The following is a 23,320-nucleotide window of genomic DNA, read 5'->3' as shown; positions in this document are numbered from 1 at the left end:
ACATAACTCGAAAATGAGGAGGATAATAGCTGACTTGTGGAGGACACAGACAGATTGGTGAAATGGGCAGATGAAAGTTAATGCAGGGAAATGTCAAGTGAGGCACTTTGGAAGGAAGAATAAGGCACATTAGTTATGCAGTGAGACTGGAGAAGCTGGGATTGTTCTTCTCAGAGCAGAAGGTTAAGGGGAGATTTACTCGAGGTGTTCAAAATTACAAAGGGTTTTGATAGAGTAGATAGGGTGAAATTGTTTCCTCTAGCGGGGGGGGGGGGGGGGGTCGATAATCAGAGAACACAGATTTAAGATAATTGGCAGAAGAACCAGTGGTGGCGGGGGGAGGGGCGGGCGGGGGGATGGTGATGAGGCGAATTGTTGTGATCTGCAATGCATTGGCTCAAAGAGTGCTGGAAGCAGATTTAATAGTAACTTTCAGAAGGGAATTGGATAAATACTTGAAAAGGAAAAATTTGCAGGGCTATGAGGTGTGCGACCAAATTGGAGAGCTCTTTCAAATAGCTGGCATAGGCACGATGGGCCGAATGCCCTCCTTCTGTTCTGTAAGATTCTATGGAGCTGAAATTCACTGTCCCTGAAGGGATGGCTACCGCGGAGTTTGGGCGGTCGATCGAAAAAATCGATCGGTCGCCGCAGTCAGGTAGGTTTCCCTCCCTGAGCCATATTCAGCTCGGGGGAGATTTGAGCGGTGCTCACTTCCGCCGGAAACAGCGCGGTGAAGACGCTGTAAAGGAAACATTCCAGCGGTGAGCTCTGTAGCGTGCGGGCCGCTGAAAAGCGGCAAGGATAGGGATCTTCAGCTGCAAAAAATGTAATACTTTTCCCAGCAGTGTCCCCGCGAGGTATTCGAGTCGGTACTTGAACGGGAGTGTTGCCGCGATCGGGGCCCTTTGGTAAGGAAATAGTTTTATTAATTTGAGCGTTTTTATTTCAGATTCCAGCATCCACTGTATTTATCTTTTCATAGTTTTATTAATTATTCGTGTTTTTATTTAATATCACATCATCCACTGTATTTATCTTTTCATATTGTTCTATTAATTGTTTTGGCTCCATGCAACCTGCTGAGTGCTGCTCAAAAGTTTGCACATATCCCTGTACTTTTATACAACTTTCAGGTCTGACTCTTTAGTGGAGGCCTGTGGGCTGCAGAGACCTGCTTGGCAGGGTTCACCCTGAGGAATGGGAGGAGCGTTGGGAAGGTGACACCAGGTACACCTGCTCAGAAGCAAGGCAGCACTCAGGAGAAGGCGTCGCCGTCAGCACCGTGCAGAGAGGCAGCGGGCAAGTGAGGCAGCAGCCACGATTCATTCATTCTGCGCCAGACCAGTGTGCCCGCCGTCTTGATCAGCCTAAATCAGGATTACAGTTGGCTGCTTGGGAAAAAGGGATATCCTCTGTGGCTGCTCACTCCTCTGCGGAACCCCAGGACAGCACCAGAGCATGCATACAATGATGCTCATTGTGCCAACAGGTGCATCATCGAGCAGTACATAGCCATCCTTATTCCAGTGCCTGGACCACTCTGGTGGCACCTTGCAGTACTCTCCTCAATGACCAATGTATCCTTTAATTGTTTTTTGGGTGTGCGGCCCCTTTAACCGGGATGCTGGTTTTTTCCTGTTTAAAAGTCGGCGAGATGATGAGCCGGCTGCATGGGAGCATTGATTGAGACTGAGCTGAGGTAAATGCAATAACATTTGCAAACAGTGATCAAATGTCATGTGATTAAGCATCACATGATCAATGTCCCACAATCGAATGTCGTGTGATCAAACATCACATGAACAGTTATCACATGATCAAATCTTTACGAATCCGTCCAACCAGAGTTGGAAACCCTTCTCCAGCTGCACATTCTCACAAACACAACCTTTGCAAATTAAGATAGAAAACATTGACGTTTCAAATCTGTAACTTTATTTATATATTGTTAAAAATCAGTATGGTAAAGCAACATGTATCCTATGGAGAACAAAATTTACTGAAGTATCTCGCACAGATATCCATAGCAATTTTCTTTTCTCTGTGAACTCATTTGAACATTTAACCTTTTGCAGTCAGTACCCTACTGGCTAGATATTCACACGCACACATGTTTTATTTTATTTCATCCCAGGATTAGTTTTCTTGGATTTAAATCCAATGAATGAATTGGAGACATCAGAGGCTGGGGCTAAGATGATTGCATTTGGCTCAGCCAAGTTTTGCAACTACCACCGTTGACCCTTAAATAGTGACCTCAAGATCGAAAGGTCAGAGTGAGACACTGTAAGGCAGCCTTAAGGCGACTGAGAAATTGTGCAACATACAATTCCAAAGCAATGCCATAATTAAAAAATAGTGTTTTGTGCGAGGTTGTGAAGACCAGATTTGAGCTCAAACCTCTCCTAAGTTTCAGAGTTAACTTTAAATCTGAAGTCACTACCACTAAAAGTCACATTTGCAACTGACCAAAAGTAATTAAGAATGTTTTGGACAGCAGATGCCCTGCAGCTGGATCATTTGGAATCTCTGTAATTCCAGAGATATAATTGCATATTCAGCATGCCTGAATTTGTAGAACAATATACTACACAGCATAAACGACATGTTCCACACCTATTAGGCATAGACATTAGAAAAAGTTCACAGGATCCTTCATCAATTAATCCAGGAAGTATGTGTATGCTCTCTTAAAATATCATTCAGGGAAGATTCTGCAAAAAGCACGCATCACAGTTTTTAAGGGCAAAATCAGTATTTGCAGATTGGTCTTCGTACACACAATCCGAGCATCAAAACCCTCAGAGCGTGTAATTGCATACCGCTCCGGTAACAGCTGCGAGGCGTGGGTTCCTGCGCCAGGCGCGGTAGTCCCGCTCTGCCAGATAAATTGGGCTTACCGCCCCCGAGAGGAAGTGGAGCGCAAAATCTCATGCTCCACTTCCTCTCGGGGGCGGGACTGGGGCGCTAACCATCATGAATTTTCCAGCGCCACGTGGAGAAGAACACAGGGTCCTCCCCTTCCACTAAAGGAAAGGGCACACTGCAGACTCTGCATTAGTGCGACGGGGCCACCACTAGACTACTAGGGAGTGGGGTGCCGTGGGACCCTGCGATATGAAGGTGGGAAGGCTGCGACCCGGTAAGTAGGCTATTTTTAAAGTATTCAGCGTCGCACCTCCACTTTAACTTTTGTCCCGCGAGCAGCCTAGAGCCCGGTACGCGCCCCACAAAGCTGTCGCAGGCACCGCCCGCAGCAACCTCATGGGCACGACCGAATTTTCACCCCGGTGTGAAAACGGGCCACTACGCACGGTGATAACGTTGTCATCGCCAGCGCTACCATCAGGAGCGGGGCGTTACCGGTTAGCGCCACGGCTAAACTCCCACAGGAGTCGGTAGCGGCACTGTGCCCAGGCGAAAAGTTGTTTGTGCCCCATTAGCGGCCCCCAGGAGCACTAACAAGTGGCCCAAACAAATCAAATCTTTTCCCCTTAGAATCCAGGTGGCTATGTGAGAAGAGTACATTCTGTACCAAAATGGTGCAAATTACTTTCCTAAGTAACCAAATCACAATGAACAGTATGCAAATGGAATAAAGTCCAGCTTACCTAAAGAAAAAAACACTTGGTGCTCTTTGAGTCCTGAACATAGGCGACATTACCATTAAGATAAAAATTGGTATGATCTGCAGAAGTTTTCACACACATTTAAAAAATGTATCTTCCTAATCAGAAAATCAAATACACTGAACATCCATTTGTGAAGTCACTGTGCAGTTTCATCACATGGTACTTGAGCGAGAGTATATTCTGGGGGAGGTGGGACCAGTACAAACCGGACGGTCTGCACCTGGGCAGGACCGGAACCAATGTCCTAGGGGGAGTGTTTGCTAGTGCTGTTGGGGAGGATTTAAACTAATATGGCAGGGGGATGGGAACCAATGCAGGGAGACAGAGGGAAACAAAAAGGAGGCAAAAGCAAAAGACAGAAAGGAGATGAGGAAAAGTGGAGGGCGGAGAAACCCAAGGCAAAGAACAAAAAGGGCCACTGTACAGCAAAATTCTAAAAGGACAAAGGGTGTTAAAAAAACAAGCCTGAAGGCTTTGTGTCTTAATGCAAGGAGTATCCGCAATAAGGTGGATGAATTAATTGTGCAAATAGATGTTAATAAATATGATGTGATTGGGATTACGGAGACGTGGCTCCAGGATGATCAGGGCTGGGAACTCAACATTCAGCGGTATTCAACATTCAGGAAGGATAGAATAAAAGGAAAAGGAGGTGGGGTAGCATTGTTGGTTAAAGAGGAGATTAATGCAATAGTTAGGAAAGACATTAGCTTGGATGATGTGGAATCTATATGGGTAGAGCTGCAGAACACCAAAGGGCAAAAAACGTTAGTAGGAGTTGTGTACAGACCTCCAAACAGTAATAGGGATGTTGGGGAGGGCATCAAACAGGAAATTAGGGGTGCATGCAATAAAGGTGCAATAAATGTTATAATGGGTGACTTTAATATGCACATAGATTGGGCTAGCCAAACTAGAAGCAATACGGTGGAGGAGGATTTCCTGGAGTGCATAAGGGATGGTTTTCTAGACCAATATGTTGAGGAACCAACTAGGGGGGAGGCCATCTTAGACTGGGTGTTGTGTAATGAGAGAGGATTAATTAGCAATCTCATTGTGCGAGGCCCCTTGGGGAAGAGTGACCATAATATGGTGGAATTCTGCATTAGGATGGAGAATGAAACAGTAAATTCAGAGACCATGGTCCAGAACTTAAAGAAGGGTAACTTTGAAGGTATGAGGCATGAATTGGCTAGTATAGATTGGCGAATGATACTTAGGGGGTTGACTGTGGATGGGCAATGGCAGACATTTAGAGACCGCATGGACGAATTACAACAATTGTACATTCCTGTCTGGCGTAAAAATAAAAAAGGGAAGGTGGCTCAACCGTGGCTATCTAGGGAAATCAGGGATAGTATTAAAGCCAAGGAAGTGGCATACAAATTGGCCAGAAATAGCAGCGAACCTGGGGACTGGGAGAAATTTAGAACTCAGCAGAGGAGGACAAAGGGTTTGATTAGGGCAGGGAAAATGGAGTACGAGAAGAAGCTTGCAGGGAACATTAAGGTGGATTGCAAAAGTTTCTATAGGTATGTAAAGAGAAAAAGGTTAGTAAAGACAAACGTAGGTCCCCTGCAGTCAGAATCAGGGGAAGTCATAACGGGGAACAAAGAAATGGCGGACCAATTGAACAAGTACTTTGGTTCGGTATTCACTAAGGAGGATACAAACAACCTTCCGGATATAAAAGGGGTCAGAGGGTCTAGTAAGGAGGGGGAACTGAAGGAAATCTTTATTAGTCGGGAAATTGTGTTGGGGAAATTGATGGGATTGAAGGCCGATAAATCCCCAGGGCCTGATGGACTGCATCCCAGAGTACTTAAAGAGGTGGCCTTGGAAATAGCGGATGCATTGACAGTCATTTTCCAACATTCCATTGACTCTGGATCAGTTCCTATGGAGTGGAGGGTAGCCAATGTAACCCCACTTTTTAAAAAAGGAGGGAGAGAGAAAACAGGGAATTATAGACCGGTCAGCCTGACCTCAGTAGTGGGTAAAATGATGGAATCAATTATTAAGGATGTCATAGCAGTGCATCTGGAAAATGGTGACATGATAGGTCCAAGTCAGCATGGATTTGTGAAAGGGAAATCATGCTTGACAAATCTTCTGGAATTTTTTGAGGATGTTTCCAGTAAAGTGGACAAAGGAGAACCAGTTGATGTGGTATATTTGGACTTTCAGAAGGCTTTCGACAAGGTCCCACACAAGAGATTAATGTGCAAAGTTAAAGCACATGGGATTGGGGGTAGTGTGCTGACATGGATTGAGAACTGGTTGTCAGACAGGAAGCAAAGAGTAGGAGTAAACGGGTACTTTTCAGAATGGCAGGCAGTGACTAGTGGGGTGCCGCAAGGTTCTGTGCTGGGGCCCCAGCTGTTTACATTGTACATTAATGATTTAGACGAGGGGATTAAATGCAGTATCTCCAAATTTGCGGATGACACTAAGTTGGGTGGCAGTGTGAGCTGCGAGGAGGATGCTATTAGGCTGCAGAGTGACTTGGATAGGTTAGGTGAGTGGGCAAATGCATGGCAGATGAAGTATAATGTGGATAAATGTGAGGTTATCCACTTTGGTGGTAAAAACAGAGATACAGACTATTATCTGAATGGTGACAGATTAGGAAAAGGGAAGGTGCAACGAGACCTGGGTGTCATGGTACATCAGTCATTGAAGGTTAGCATGCAGGTACAGCAGGCGGTTAAGAAAGCAAATGGCATGTTGGCCTTCATAGCGAGGGGATTTGAATACAGGGGCAGGGAGGTGTTGCTACAGTTGTACAGGGCCTTGGTGAGGCCACTTCTTCACCCAGAGAGTGGTGAACCTGTGGAATTCTCTACCACAGAAAGTAGTTGAGGCCAATTCACTAAATATATTCAAAAGGGAGTTAGATGAAGTCCTTACTACTCGGGGGATCAAGGGTTATGGCGAGAAAGCAGGAAGGGGGTACTGAAGTTTCATGTTCAGCCATGAACTCATTGAATGGCGGTGCAGGCTAGAAGGGCTGAATGGCCTGCTCCTGCACCTATTTTCTATGTTTCTATGAATGCTGATTGGGTTTTTAGGATGTGCTGGGGCAATATCATATTTAAGTTTGAGACAATTTGATTGTGATTCCCAGATCAATGATTCTCAGTCACATGGGGGTGAATTGCATCCTAAAGCTATACCCTGCTGAAATATGGGTATGAACAAGATGCAAAGAAAGAGTTACAAGGAGTGTGGACTTAGCATGTTCTAATAGTATATGTAAAACATTTTGACAGGCCATCCATGAGATATACGGCAATGTTAGATTGTCTTTCTTTGCTGTTCCTGAGTCCTGTAGGTACTGTACACAGCATTGGGCTGCTAGGGCTGGTGTGGTGTTGTCATCAGCAAACCATCCTCGCACCCACCTCGTGCAGCTGATGTACAAGTAGCTGTTCTTAAAACACGGTGTTGCAGCACTCCATCACTTGATCACAGAATCTGCTTTGTGCCTTCGCAATGGGTTTCCTTTCACCTCCTGCCTTTACAATCTTGAAAACTTCACTTAGGTCACTTGCGAGAACTGGGTCTCACAATCTCCCGACCTGCGTTCCCTAAGAGCACTGTTCCATGAGCCTTTCCATTTTCTCTTTGGCAAAGAAAGAGAGTTGAGGGCAGGGAGATTGCTTTGTTTGCTATGTATAGGAACATTGTACATGTGTTCATGAAGGGTTGAGTTGGTCACTGCACATCCAGGCCAGTTCTCCCTCGCCACCCGTGACCACACACCCTCACTCTAACTTCCTTAACCTTTCCTCCAAATTACTGATACTGTGGGCCATCTTCATTGCCCACAGCTGCGATCTCTCAAGACCAATATTATAGGCCAGATTTTGCGGCGGGTAATGACAGTGAACTGTCATTACCCCACTGAAACCGACCGCAACTTAGGATTTAGTGCGTGCGCATCTAAACGTGATAATCCTAAAGTTGCGGTCAGTCATTCACTGCTCCGACACTGGCTATGCTGTGGAACCCCACGCTCCCCCCCGCCCCGCCCCATAGCCGGCACTCAGTGTAATCAGTGAAATCAGTGGAACTGACGAAAGCTTGGGCTTTCCCGTGGTATTATTGCTGCTAAATAACCCGATAAATGTTAAGCCTTGTAGGAATAGGTGTAACTGGGGTTTTAACAGTGTATTGACTGGTAAACAAACGTTATGGCCCTGAAAAAACAATGTTTATATTTTGGAGTGTTAAATTGCTCCATTATGGTAAAAATTACAATTTTTATAAACTTTAATTTTTTTAAAGTTTGTTCATAGTATTTCAGCTTTTATAAAAGTTGCTTTTCATTCCTGGTTTGCTGTCCGTGAGAATTTCTCAACGTGATTGGCTGCTTAGAGAGCTTGTTTACATCACAGCAGCTCTTCCCTGGGAATTCCCATTGCACTGTGCTACAATCAATTGCACGTTGAGAAAGGCAAACTTCTCGACGCAGAGATCACGAGATCTCTGGGCAGCTTTCTTAGAGGTCAGCGGTGTAATGTATGTGCTGCATGGGTTCTTTGCTGAAGAATTCATAGCAAACGTTGCTGTTAAGAATGAATTGGTTGATTAACAAATGTTTAACAATCACACTACACATTACCAGTTCATCCACCAGGTTCATAACCACCTGCCTCATCGTGGATCCCCTGAACCCAATTGGCTGGAGTTTTATTGACCTGAAGCGTTAAATCTGTTTCTCTCTCCACAGATGCTGCCTGACCCGCTGAGATTTCCAGCATCCGCAGTATTTTTCTTTTGTATTGGGGTTTTATTGAGACTTGTGAACATCACGTGCCTGGCTAAGCCGCCCCCAACTCAACAGCTCTACGCACCTGTGAGCATACATTACACGCGGCAAGTGGCATAACCACAAATTACGGGCCATCATTCCTACAATTAGCCAGGACTATACATAGTACTCCAATTAAGGTCTGATTATTGCCTTCGACAACAATACAACCTCTTTTGATTTGTACTGTCTCTGCTTTTGCCTTCTTATTTGTTTTAATCTTTTCATGCTCTCTTGACCCCTTTGTCTTTGTGTACCAGCTGGAGAATGTACACTGAAGATAGGTGGCAAAGGAAAGCGATAGAGCGTGAGTGAGTGCAGGAGCGCATAGCAGAAAGATTGCTGATTGAAGGCAGCATAAGAGGACAGAGCTGAGAGCAGCCTCTGGTGGCAAATAAAGCTCACTGCACCTAGTATTGTTTGCCTATCTCCCATTCCAGTGCAAACCAAGCCTATCTCTACTTAGTATCCGAGATCATACTGCAGCAGGGGCTATCGGAGCAAAGTGCAAGTTGGCGATAGCTTGCTTTCATTTTTTTCACTTAAAGGCTTCTTGTTTTGTATCCTTTTCTCCCAGCATATTTTGCTTTCTATGTTTTCTCTCACTTGACCGCCTTGTCTTTATGTACCTGCAGGTGAATGTGCAGTGAAGAAATGGGGCAGAGGAAAGTGAGAAAGATCAAGTGGTGCAGGAGCGCACAGCAAAAAAGAATTACTACAACAAACACAAAAGAAAAATACTGCGGTTGCTGGAATCTGGAATAAAAACAGAAAATCCTGGAAATCTCAGCAGGTCAGGCAGCATCTGTGGAGACAGAGTTACTGTTTCAGGTCAGAGACCCTTCGTCAGAACTGGAGAGTGTTCGGAAAGAACAGATTCTTATCAAACACTGAAAGGGGGAGGGGAAGAAAGAACAAAAGGGAAGGTCTGTGATAGGGTGGAAGGCAGGAGAGATTAGAGAGACAAAAGGGATGATGGCCCAAATTCAAATGGTAATGCTGGGAGTTAGAAAAACATTAGTCAAGGGAGGGTGTGAATGGCGGGATAATGACCAACTGCCATTAGAGATAAGGAGAAAAAAAGAAACGGGCTCGGGGTGGGGCGGGGGAAGGGAGCCAAAGATTGGCAGCGATTACACTCTGAAATTTCTGAACTCGATGTTGAGTCCAGAAGGCTGTAAAATGCCTAAACAAAAGATGAGGTGCTGTTCCTCGAGCTTGCGTTGAGCTTCGTTGGAACAGTGTAGGAGACTGAGGACGGAGAGGTCAGAGTGCGAATGGAGCGGAGAATTAACGTGACAGGTGACCGGAAGCTCAGGGTCACACTTACGGACTGAACGGAGATGCTCCGCAAAGCGGTCACCCAATCTGCGTTTGGTCTCCCCAATGTAGAGGAGACCACATCGTGAGCAGTGAATACAGTATACTAAATTGAAAGAAGTACAGGTAAATTGCTGTTTCACCTGAAAGGAGTATTTGGGGCCCTGGATAGTGGGAAGGGAGGGGGTAAAAGGGCAGGTGTTGCATCTCCTGCGCTTGCACAGAAAGGTACCGTGGGAAGGGGAGGGGCTGCTGGGGGGTAACTGTGGAATGGACCAGAGTGTCGCGGAGGGAGTGGTCCCCTCGGAATGCTGAGAGGGGAGGGGAAGATGTGATTGGTGGTGGGATCACGCTGGAGGTGGCGGAAATGGCGGAGGATGATCCATTGAATGTGGAGGCTGGTGGGGTGAAAGGTGAGGACAAGGGGAACCCTGTCATGGTTCTGAGAGGGAGGGGAAGGGGTGAGAGTAGAGGTGTGGGTAATAGAATGGACACGGTCGAGGGCCATGTTAACCACGGCGGAGGGGAATCCTCGGTTGAGGAAAAAGGAAGATATGTCAGAGGCACTAGTGTGGAAGGTGACGTCATCAGAGCAGGTGCGGTGGAGATGGAGAAACTGAGAGAATGGAATGGAGTCCTTACAGGATGTGGCATGGGAGGAAATGTAGTCCAGGTAGCTGTGGGAGTCAGTGGGCTTATAGTGGATACAGGTCGAAAGCCAATCCCCAGAGATGGAGACGGAGAAGTCGAGGAAGAGAGGGAAGAGTGGGAGATGGACCATGTGAAGGTGAGGGAAGGGTGGAAATTGGATGCAAAGTGAATGAAATGTTCAAGTTCAGGGCGAGAGCAGGAAACGGCACTGATACAGTCATCAATGTACCAGAAAAAGAGGTGAGGGAGGGGACCCGAGTAGGACTGAGACAAAGAATGTTCCACATATCCCATGAAAAGGCAGGCTTAGCTGCATAAAAAGAATTTCTGATTGAAGGAAGTATGAAAGGGCAGAGCCGAGAGCAGCCCCTGGTGGCGAGAAAATCCTATTGCACCTCGCACTCACAGTCAGTCTCCCGTCCAAATGCTAACAGCTCCGAGGGGGAACATTTCCGTTGCGCTCCGTTTGGGGGCGGTATCATCTGAGAGGCGGGACTTTTGCGGCAAGCGCAGAAGTTCCGCCCCGCTCGCGAAATTGGGGTTACTGCCCCGAGAGGAAGTGGAGCGCTAAGGCATGTGGGACACTAACAACAACAACAACAACATCTTGTATTTATATAGCGCCTTTAACGTAGTGAAACATCCCAGGCGCTTCACAGGTGTGTTATGAGGTTTAAAAACTGATAGCACCGGGCGCGTAAGTAGGAAGCAGAGGGAATGGGGCACAGCGCTACGCACTGGGCCACGTGGTGCTGCTGTGTAGGAGGGGCTCTTCCCTACATTAAAGCGGAGAGTGCCCAAGCTGCCAACTCTGCGGGGCCCTACCTGGACCACCGGGGAGCGGAGTGCCGTGCCACCAGCCTGGCACTCAAGCGGAGTGCAGGGCTGCCAGATCGCGGCACGGACCCGATTAAAGTGGCAACAGGGTGCCCGTGAAAATGCCGACGTTTGTTTCCAACAGGGCCGACACCTCCCCTTTAAGTAACAACCCACAAGTCTCCTGCCGCTGTCATTGCCCGGCGCAGCTTCAGGAGACACGAGCCAATTTTTGTTCCGGGGAGAAAACAGAGTGTTGTGCATGGTGATGATGTCATGATCGCCGGTGCAGCAGAGCTGGGCATTACCCGTTACCACCGGCGCTACACCCCTGCTAAACTTAGCGGGAGTCATTATCGGTACCGGGCCAGGGGGGGGAAAGTCATTTGCGCCCTGTTAGTGCTCACTAATGACAGGTGCAAACATTCCCAATTTCTCCCCCCCCTAATCTACATAGTTTCCAACACCAAACCAGATTGGGCACTATCGGAGCGCCGTGGAAGTCAGTGGTCATTCACTTTTGTTTATTTTGCTTAAGGGCTTCCTGGTCTGGCTCTGTTTTTGCCAGCCAATTTTGTTTTATTTTTTTTTGCTCTCTCTTGAATCCTTTGGCTTTGTGTACCACCATGGGAATGTGCAGTGAAGAAATGGGGCAAAGGAAAGTGAGAGTGAGCGAGCAAGTGCAGCAGCACGCAGCAAGAAGATTGCTGACTGAAGGCACTGTGAGAGGGCAGAGCCGAGAGCAGCCTCTGGTGGCAAGAAAAGCTTACTGCACCTGGTATTGTCCAGCTATCTCCCATCCAAGTATTAATCACACCCCAATCCGCTTAGCTTCTGAGATCAATGAATTCATCATTAGACACATTTACAACATCGCGATCATTCTGTTGTACTATGCAATCATTCCTTCACCAGTAATTAACTTCAGAAATTAAACATCACTTTGCCTCCTACGAAATATATTAATCTATTGAACTTCAAGAACTGATTTAAGATACCATCCATAAATTTCTTGCAGAATATTAAATCCACCGACCCAAACAAAGCTCTTTTAGTCTACAGTTGACATATTCATTCAGGTTTATTCTTCAGCCCTTATAAAAAAGAGCATTCCTTCATCAGACGATCACAAAACTGGCCAAATGAACGTTAAGTCTATCGCCGCTCCACCAGTCTCGGGGAGAAACTCCTGCAATCCTCATCTCAAAATAGAGTCCCATGTAATTCCCATTCTCGCTCCTCGGCCCCCACCCAACAAGAAAACTTCACAGAACCTCCGATTATAATGTTTACACTCCGGAAATAAGACTAGTAAGTGGGACAGTTTTGTCCTGTGTCCCACACACTGGGCAGGTTGCTGCCTCCCCTCGCCCCGTCTTACATAAGAACATAAGAAATAAGGACAGGAGTAGGCCATACGGTCCCTCGAGCCTGCTCCGCCATTCAATAAGATCACGGCTGATCTGATCATGGACTCAGCTCCACTTCCCTGCCCGCTCCCCATAACCCTTTACTCCCTTATCACTCAAAAATCTGTGTATCTCCGTCTTAAATATATTCAATGACCCAGCCTCCACAGCTCTTTGGCTCAGAGAATTCCATAGAATTACAATCCTCTGAGAGAAGAAATTCCTCCTTATCTCACTTTTAAATGGGCGGCCACTTATCCTGAGTCATAAAACAGTCATGGTAAAAATCCGGATGTGGGTCGATTTAAAATCTAGTTCAATCCACACTGGACATTTAAAATTTGTCCACATGCCTTTCCAAGTCCTGCTGAAGTCCAGCTGTGGATATTTCCTCAGCCAAAACTTGTGACCAGCAGGTGTCTTGAATCTCCATTCTCTAAAGACACTGTAAGAATCTCAATTATTGCAGTTTTCTAATTGGGCAAACTCATCACTTTTTCCTAGCTGAAAGCCTGGAAAAACAGGACACAGTTCATTTCCTCTAGAGATTTCTACATTTATATCTTCCATCCAATCTTCTCGTGCATGATCCCTAATTCTTTTTTTCGTACCTCCTGATTCTGCTCTCAGACCATGTCCCTCACAACTGTCACCGGCAGCCAACCTGGAATTATCTCATATAATATATCTTTCACACATATAATTGCAGCTTTTATAAAAGTCTGATTAAATAATCCCCTCCCTTCAATATTTAACCAGCTGTTTAAAAATAAGAGCTCTTCTAAAAAATCCCCAGCACCTTTGGAAGTAAACTGCACACTTTTAAGAATTGTATCCAAATACCTAGAACCCCCTTATAAAAGCTAGGAAGATTAATAGATTTTTAAAATATATTGCTGTATTCCATATAAAATCTACTCTGACCTCCCTTCATTTAAAAAAAATGCTCAAAACGACCCATCCAAAAACTTGCTTTTGACATTTGAAGAAATCTTTTCATCCATTCAATTCTAAAAGATTTTTTCTTCCATTCAGTGTCTGGAAAGGTAGCCACCAAGGCTGCTTTCCTTTCCCATAAAAACCTCACACAAATCTCTCAGATGGACCTTTGCGCCCACCCAGGAATATCCTCCACCATCAATATGCACCATAGTTTGGTTGGCAGGAGCACGAACACCACAGTCGCTCCACCTTGTACTTGCATAGCCCCCTCGAGCTGCGAGAGAACAGCTGCGCAGGTTGGGCTATAAAAGAGCTGGAGCGGCGTACCACTTCAATCTCCAGAGCGAGCTGCTCTAAGTGTGCGACGATTTTGAGATGGGCGACTGGGCGATGTCATCAAAACCCTGGTCGCCGTTTTGGAGCTTGGGCAGGAACATCGGCAGGACCCAGGTACAGAGGAGCGGGAAGGTCTGGGCGGATGAGCGGCGAGTGTTTGTGGCGAGATGCGGTGAATGTTTGTGGCGGAGGAGTGGCGAGAGATCGTGGCGGAGGTGCGACAGATGAGGGTACGGGGCCCAGAAGAGCCGAGGGCCCAGGGGCAGCACGGGCCAGCCCACACTGCGATATGTGTGCGCACTAGGTCCGTGCAGCAGAGCTGGTCTCCAGTGGTTAACCTTTGCCACTGCACCAAGACCTAGCTCTGTCAAACCCGTGTGTGGCTGGTGTGCAACGGTCACCATGTTAAAAAAATTCACGCACAGGCATCTTCCACTCCCTCAATTGGAGTTCAGGACTGGAACATCGGGTCCTTCCTCGAAACATCTGTGAACTCGTGGAAGCAAGTCATCCTCATTTGAGGGACCGCCTATGATTGATGACTTTCAAAAATTTTGTTTCCATCTTCCCAAATTTATTTTAATTTTCCTAACCTTCTAATCTTTATACTTTATCTTATCCCACTCTTTTCGGCCTCCACCATGATCGCTGATGCTTGCATCGTCATCTGGTCCAGCAACACCGCTTCCCCTTTCTTGCTCAGTTCTGGCGACTTTGTCTCCCTGCTCCTGTCCTGCTGCACCTTTAATGCTCTTCCCTCCTGCGTCCTCTCCCTTCTTGTCCCCTCCTATTCCCCAAGATGTCAGATCCCCTGTTATTTTTTTGAGTACTTACATTTTCCCCACTCTCCATTTCTGCCTGCCCCCCCCCTCCCCTTGCCCCCCCCCTTCCCATAGACTCCAGATTTTGGGGGCCGACTGAGCCGTGTTGGAGTCTAACTCTGCCCAGGACCCTCTCTCTCATCCACAGCCTTTCTCCTTTGCATCCACCCTTGGGAGGTTTCCCCATAATCTCCAGCCTGTTCTCAGCTCTGGCTCCGCCTGTTCTCAGTTCCCCGGCTGTGTCCTCCGCCCGCTCCGCTCCACTGGCAGCTCTACTTTGTCTTCCTGCTCCTTTTCCCACCTCCGCATCCCTCAAGGAGCTTCCTTCTTCCGCGCAACCGCAGTGGGTGGGGCCTTTGTGACACCCCCCACAGCTCTCCGCCCTGAAGCTCTGTGCGATGTGTCCAGTTCTCCGCAGTTAAGAGACTGGACAGTTTTTAAATAGATGGTCATGTCCTAGACAGCAGTCGCACACCTTAACTTGGTTATCTTGCAGTACCTGGAAATATTGCACTTCCTCCATTGTCTCAAACTTCATTTCGTAAGGCAGAAACCTCACCCGCTCTGGAATCCGTAACCTTCCCATAACGGGTTCCATACACTATCCTTGTCCCCGAATAGTATCTTCTCCTTACAGCTGAACAGATTTTAACGTCACACTGTTCCAGTTTTTGAATTAGGACTTTGTCCTCGATATAAACTGGTAGGTTTAATGAGACCACCACCTCCACGGAGTATAGTAGGATCTTATCATCAACTTTCAAACCCAGTAAAAGTCTTTCCAACTCCTCTCGGCAAGGGACCGTCAGCTTCCACCTAACATTTAACTTCGGTTGGCAGGCAAAGCAGCTTCCTTCTCTGTAGTATGGTACAGTAGTATAGGTTATTTTACTGGACTAGTAATTCCAGGCCTGGACTAATGATCAAGAGACATAAGTTCAAATCCCACCACTGATGGCTGGGAAATTTAAATTCAATTGTTTAAATAAATCTGGAATAAAAAGCTAGTAACAGTAACAGTGACCACGAAACTACTGGATTAGCATAAAAACCCATCTGGTTTGGGGATGTCCAGTGGGTAATATCCCAGGCTCTTAGCCCCTTAGTGTCAGCTGTGGCTCAGTGGGGAGCACTATTGCCTCTGAGTTTAAATGTTGTGGGTTCAAGTCCCACTCTTGTGACTTGAACACAAAAAATCAAGGCTGACACTCCTGAGGGAGTGCTGCACTGTCGGAGGTGCTGTCTTTTGGATGAGATTTTAAACCGAGGCCCCATCTGCTCTCTCAGGTGGATGTAAAAGATCCCATGGTACTATTTCGAAGAAGAGCAGGGGAGTTATCCCTGGTGTCCTGACCAATATTTAGCCCTCAATCAACATAACAACAAAGCAGATTATCTGGTCATTATCACATTGCTGTTTGTGGGAGCTTGCTGTGCATAAATTGGCTGCCGCGTTTCCTATATTATAACAGTGGCTACATTCCAAAAGTACTCAATTGGCTGTAAAGTGCTTTGAGACGTCTGGTAGTCATGAAAGGCACTATATAATCTCAGGCAAATCTTTTCCTTTTTAATGCACAACAACCGTGTTCTCCTTCCCAAACCTCTGAGAGTCCTGGTCTGAATCCTTCAGCCTTTCCTCCACCCTTCCCCCAGCATTTTCTCCCGTTTTAACTCGTCCCGGGAACATCGTCCTTCGAGGAGCCGGGTATCTCATGCCCGTTTGCAGCCACCCGGCTGCTGTTAACAGACTAAAAAGGCCCTAAACTCCCTAATTAAGGCACACCGCCAATGTTTTCCAAACTAACTCAAATTGGCACCAGCAATTAAACATCAAGCAGCACCTGCTTACTCCAGCCACTGCCCAAGATAGTTTTACCATACCTGCTAATCACAGTTGGTTTCCCATCCAAGTGTTGGCCAAGCCTAATTCTGCTTAATCTTTTAGAGCAAACCAGATCAGGTGCTGCCATAGAAGTCAGCGACAGTGTATGGCTTCATTTATTTTACTTTAAGGCTTCCCGGTCTGTCTCCGTTTTTTTGCCAGCGTATTTTACTTACTTTTTTCTCCCTTTCTTGACCTTGCTGCCTTTGTGCCTTTGTGTGCCAGCAGGAGTATGTACAGAAAGAAAGAAGAAAGACTTTATACAGTGCCTTTCACGACCACAGGACATCTCAAAGCGCTTTACAGCCAGTGAAGTACTTTTGAAGTGTAGTCACTGTTGTAATGTGGGAAATGCCACAGGCAATTTGTGCACAAGCAAGCTCCCACAAACAGCAATGTGATAATGCCCAGATCATCTGTTTTTTTGATTGAAGTTTAAATATTGACCAGGACACCAGGGATAACTCCCCTGCTCTTCTTCAAAATATTATCATGGGATCTTTTACGTCCTTCTGAGAGAGCAGACGGGGCCTCAATTTAATGTCTCATCCAAAAGATGGCTTCTCCAACAGTGCAGCACTGGAGTGTCAGCTTAGATTTTTTGTGCTACAAGTTCCTGGAGTTGGAATTGAACCCACAACCTTCGTGAACTCAAAAACAAGAGTGCTACCCACTGAGCCACAGCTGATACTGCAGAAAAGAACGGGGCAAAGGAAAGTGAGAGCACATGCAGCAACAAGACTGCTGATTGAAGGCAGTGTGACAATGCAAAGCTGAGAGCAGCCTCTGGTGGCAAGAAAAGTCTAGTGCACCTGATACTGCTCATTGCTTCCACCCGCTCCCTGTGTATAACTGTGAAAAGGGGTCTGGGTATCATAGAATCATAGAAGGATCCAACACAGAAACAGGCCATTTGGCTCATCATGTCTGTGCTGGCTGTCTGAAAGAGCTATTTAATTAGTCCCACTCCCTGGCTCTTTCCCCATGGCCTTGCAAATTGTTTCCCTTCAATTCCCTTTTGAAAGTTACTGTTGAATCTGCTTCCACCATCCTGACAGGCAGTGCATTCCAGATCATAACAACTCAGTGGTAACAACTCGCTGGTCATTTTCTTTCCTCATGTCGCCAATTGTTCAAATGCCAGTTACCTTCAATCTGTGCCCTCTGGTTACTGACCCTTCTGCCATTGGAAACAGTGGCCCCGATAATAACTCTGAGGAGTGTCGGGAGTGGCGGGCTCCAATATAGGCACATCATGATCATTTTGCTTCCGGGTTTGGTGTCGATTGCGCGGCAGTGGATGTGATGCGGACTGTGTGACACGATCTCAACTCGAATATTTAAAGGGCCAATCCAAAGATGGAATTTGGAGGTTTGGAGTTGTAAGCAAGAGAGGAAGAACTTCACAATGGATTTCAGGTGATCGAAGGCTGCATCTTTTTTCAATGACACCTCCCTTGATGCACTACTGGGGGCCTGTGAAGAGCCAGAGAGAGATAATCTTCCCCAGCAACGGGAAGACAAAGCCTGCTGTTACAACAACGAAGGAGCGGCTGGAGGTGGTTGAAGAGATCAGCAGCAGGAGCAGTGTGCCATGCTCCTGGATTCAGTGCAGGAAGTGCTCTAATGATCTAGCCCGGTCAGGAAAGCTGAGTACAGTTGTTCATTGATCTACATCCTAATATGCACATCATCCCACCCCCTCACACTGCCTTGTCAAGCCTACTCCATCACATCACTCCACACACCCATTTACCTTGCAAGGGCAATTATCCTTCCATTCTATGCATTTCCTCACATCCCCATCTGTCCATCCACCACTGCCACCCTGATCCTTATGCAACTTGACGCCTCGCCCTGATAGTCGTCCTCACCAAATGCACTCCATCCATTGGTCATTACAGTCACTCATAGGTTTGTCCTTTTCACCATTCCAGGAGAAGAGAGCACAAATAGCAAGGGAGATGGAGAGGTGGTCCTCCACAGAACTCACAACTGACAGCTGCAGAGGAGGAAGCGCTGGAGATCAGTGACGTCTTGGCGTCACTGGCCATTGGAGGCGGGGTGATGGGGACCTCCCAGCTACCTGATGAGAGAATTACATATAATGCACATACATACCACTCACGTTAAATTGATTTCAGCAGTGAGTGAAATATGATCATTTTCATAATAATAAGTTGCAATTTATCTTACCTTGCCAGTGCAAATTCATATATTTTCTCTCCGACAGGGCTTTCACGCGTGCAGCAGCAGTCCATGGACCTTGCAAATGACGATTCCGCGGAGGAGCTGATTACATCTGAGGTTGCACCACCACACGACTCATGCTTACCATAAGAACATAAGAACATAAGAAATAAGAGCAGGAGTAGGCCATACGGTCCCTTGAGCCTGCTCCACCATTTGATACGATTATGACTGATCCAATCATGGACTCAGGTCCACTTCCCTGCCCGCTCCCTAAAACCCCTTATTCTCTTATCGTTTAAGAAACTGTCTATTTCTGTCTTAAATTTATTCAATGTCCCGGCTTCCACAGCTCTCTGAGGCAGCAAATTCCACAGATTTACAACCCTCTGAGAGAAGAAATTCCTCCTCATCTCAGTTTTAAATGGGTGGTCCTTTATTCTAAGATCTAGTTCTAGTTTCCCCCATCAGTGGAAACATCCTTTCTGCATCCACCCTGTCAAGCCCCCTCAGAATCATATACGTTTCGATAAAATCACCTCTCATTCTTCTGAATTCCAATGAGTAGAGGCCCAACCTAGTCAACCTTTCCTCATAAGTCAACCCCCTCATCTCCAGAATCAACCTAGTGAAACTTCTCTGAATTTAAGTATATCCTTTCGGAAATATGGAATCCAAAACTCCACGCAGTATTCCAAGTGTGGCCTCAACAATACCCTGTATAACTGTAGCATGACTTCCCTGCTTTTATACTCCATCTCCTTTGCAATAAAGGCCAAGATTCCATTGGCCTTCCTGATCACTTGCTGTACCTGCATACTAACTTTTTGTGTTTCATGCACAAGTACCCCCAGGTCCCTCTGTACTGCAGCACTTTGCAACCTTTCTCTATTTAAATAATATCTTGCTCTTTCAATTTTTCTGCCCAAGTGCATGACCTCACACTTTCCAACATTATACTCCATCTGCCAAATTTTTGCCCACTCACTTAGCCTATGTCCTTTTGCAGATTTTTTGTGTCCTCCTCACACATTGCTTTTCCTCCCATCTTTGTATCGTCAGCAAACTTGGCTACGTTACACTCAGTCCCTTCTTCCAAGTCGTTAATATAGATTGTAAATAGTTCGGGTCCCAGCACTGATTCCTGCGGCACCCCACTAGTTACTGATTGCCAACCTGAGAATAAACCATTTATCCCGACTCTCTGTTTTCTGTTAGTTAGCCAATCCTCTATCCTTGCTAATATATTACCATGTACCTGCTCAGATACTCGCACTTCAGTGGGTCCAGCTAGACACATAGTTGGGTTTTCATCTTGTGATTCACACTTTACAAGTGAGCAAGGGAGAGGGATGGACTTTGGGAGAGTTTGGGTGGGAGAGAGATGGACATTGGGAGAGTTTGGGTGGGAGAGGGATGGACTTTGGGAGAGTTTGGGTGGGAGAGGGATGGGCTTTGGGAGAGTTTGGGTGGGAGAGGGATGGACTTTGGGAGAGTTTGGGTGGGAGAGGGATGGACTTTGGGAGAGTTTGGATGGGAGAGGGATGGGCTTTGGGAGAGTTTGGGTGGGAGACGGATGGACTTTGGGAGAGTTTGGGTGGGAGAGGGATGGACTTTGGGAGAGTTTGGGTGGGAGAGGGATGGACTTTGGGAGAGTTTGGATGGGAGAGGGATGGGCTTTGGGAGAGTTTGGGTGGGAGAGGGATGGACTTTGAGAGAGTTTGGATGGGAGAGGGATGGGCTTTGGGAGAGTTTGGGTGGGAGAGGGATGGACTTTGGGAGAGTTTGGGTGGGAGAGAGATGGACTTTGGGAGAGTTTGGATGGGAGAGGGATGGGCTTTGGGAGAGTTTGGATGGGAGAGGGATGGACTTTGAGAGAGTTTGGATGGGAGAGGGATGGGCTTTGGGAGAGTTTGGGTGGGAGAGGGATGGACTTTGGGAGAGTTTGGGTGGGAGAGAGATGGACTTTGGGAGAGTTTGGATGGGAGAGGGATGGGCTTTGGGAGAGTTTGGATGGGAGAGGGATGGACTTTGGGAGAGTTTGGGTGGGAGAGGGATGGGCTTTGGGAGAGTTTGGATGGGAGAGGGATGGGCTTTGGGAGAGTTTGGATGGGAGAGGGATGGGCTTTGGGAGAGTTTGGGTGGGAGAGGGATGGACTTTGGGTGATGGATAGACTTCGGGAGAGTTCGGTGGTTTGGGAGGTGGATTTTGATGGGAGAGTTTGGATGTCCCAAAGTGCTTCACAGTCAATGGATTACTTTTAAAATGCAGTTACTATTGTTATACGGCAAGCACTTTGTGCACAGCAACCCAAAAACAACAGTGAGATAGATCAGTTCTCAAACTTTTTTGGTTGAAGAACCCTTTTTCAAATGGATTAGTAATCACGGACTCCCATCTAAATTCTAACACTGTCTCACACTCATGATATGAAAGTACTTTATATAAAGAGTGTTTTAATATTCAATCATAGGCGGTCCCTCGAACGAGGATGACTTGCTTCCTTCCACAAGAGTTCGCAGATGTTTCAATGAAGGACCCGATGTTCCAGTCCTGAACTCCAATTGAGGAAGTGGAAGATGCCTGTGCATGGATTTTTTTAACGTGTGGTGACCATTGCACATCAGCCAATAGAGCTAGGTCTTTATTCAGTGGCAAGGGTTGAACCAGGATGACCGGAGATCTGCTCTGCTGCACGGACCTAGTGCGCACACATATCGCAATGTGGGCTGGCCCGTTCTACCCCTGGGCCCTCGGCTCTTCTGGGCCCCGTACCCTCATTCGCCGCACCTCCGCCATGATGTTCCAGGGCCCGGCGCTCCAGCTCTATTTATAGCCTGGACCTGCGGTGGTGTTCTCACATGGGTCAGGGCGGCACACGATGTTTTAATAATGCTTTTATGAAAACAGGTATTTACTTACAGATATCAGTGAGGTGGGTGTGCCTATTTCTCACCAATTCTGGGGACTCCGCAGCAATAGATGGCCACTATTAGCCACTTAATGCTGGTTTTAAAGCCGTCAGCAGGCTGGCCAAGGTTAGTGAGGGCACAAGCACCCATGCACGTGCTGGGATGCTGCTGGAAGCGTGTCTCATTGCCGCACTGGCCCACTGGCATGCTCTCTAACAGCTGTACTGTGGGATTGTAGGTGTTTGCGTGAACACGTTCGGATGCGTGTTTGAAGGGCCCCGTGATCACGTGTTGTGAGGATGACACAGAGCCGCAGCACCAGGGAGAGGAATCGGCTCGACCGACAGGGAGCGCTTGTTGCAAAGTGAATGAGAGCTGTGGGCCTCTGTGAGGGGGTCGACCCTGTCATTGAGAATAATTCACAAGAACTGAATCAGTGTCAGTTTTATAAAGGAGCAGGCTTGAAATTGCCTTCAATTGCCTCCTATCACAGAGCCCCCAGGAGTCGGTGGACCCCAGTTTAAGAAACACTGAGATACATGACTAGATAATGGGGGCCAAATTGCCTTGTGCCCCATTTGGGATGCACAATTTGAATTAAGTGAAGATTTAGTGCCCGGCTAGATGGGCTGCTAAATCTTGCTGAATTGGGCACTTAGAAAGAGAAAAAGTTGCGGGGGGTTATCGGAGGCGGGAATGGCCTCTGTGGGGCACTACTGGGGCATTAGCGGGGGTGCCAGGCTGCATGTTGGCGGCCCAGCCACACTACCATCATTAATGCACTCGCATCATTTTATAACAAAAGCACAATGAAATAACGCAGACATTCAAAATGACAAGGAGTGCCAGTAAGAAAGGGACAATTTATGGTGGGAAGTACCCTTGAAGCTTCAGACAGTATGACATATTTGTGTGGTTACTCTTAGTTTGATATAGGACATTAGCGACTTCCATCCTGCACACAGGACTCATTGACTAATATGTAAAACTAGCAGGTCATATTGAAAAATTGGGCAAGTTTTAGCAATGATTTGCTATCTGAGTGCACTTTCTTCCTCCTGATGGGGAATTATTGTTGCAGCATTCCCCACTGATCCCTTTTCCAATAGTTACTATAAACCTTGCTTTAAAAAAAATCTATTGGCTCATCCTTTCAAAATAACCGTAAGTTGTAAAAGCAGATTATTTTGTGACTGACATGAGAAGGTGCCATTGATAGTAATGTGTGTTCTTTTAAAATTTGAAATGCAGGCAGATGCAAAGTCTGAAAGATAAATCAGTCTGCCTTGTGTTTCTGATGTATGTTTATCTTAAAGCTACCAATTCAGTAAATTCCTCGTGGATAAAGGGAATTCAACCCAGGAAGACAAAACATAATTGCATTTTACAGTTGGCGCCTCCTTTCAATCCAAATCCATCATTGTTTGGGTGGATAAGGTAAGGGTGTTAGTAACTTAACTTTTTTCAGTATCATTTTTGGGGAAAGGAACAACTCATTTCTAAATAAATATTTTATTGTTCCAAACTGTGATGCCTGCTTTTAAGTCATCGAATTCACGCCCAGAAATGGGCAAGAAGTAATTACT

The sequence above is a fragment of the Pristiophorus japonicus genome, chromosome 7 (genome assembly GCF_044704955.1).
Source record: "Pristiophorus japonicus isolate sPriJap1 chromosome 7, sPriJap1.hap1, whole genome shotgun sequence".
NCBI lineage: Eukaryota > Metazoa > Chordata > Chondrichthyes > Pristiophoridae > Pristiophorus > Pristiophorus japonicus.
The sequence above is the reverse complement of the archived record's forward strand: the minus strand, read 5'-3'. Positions refer to the sequence as shown.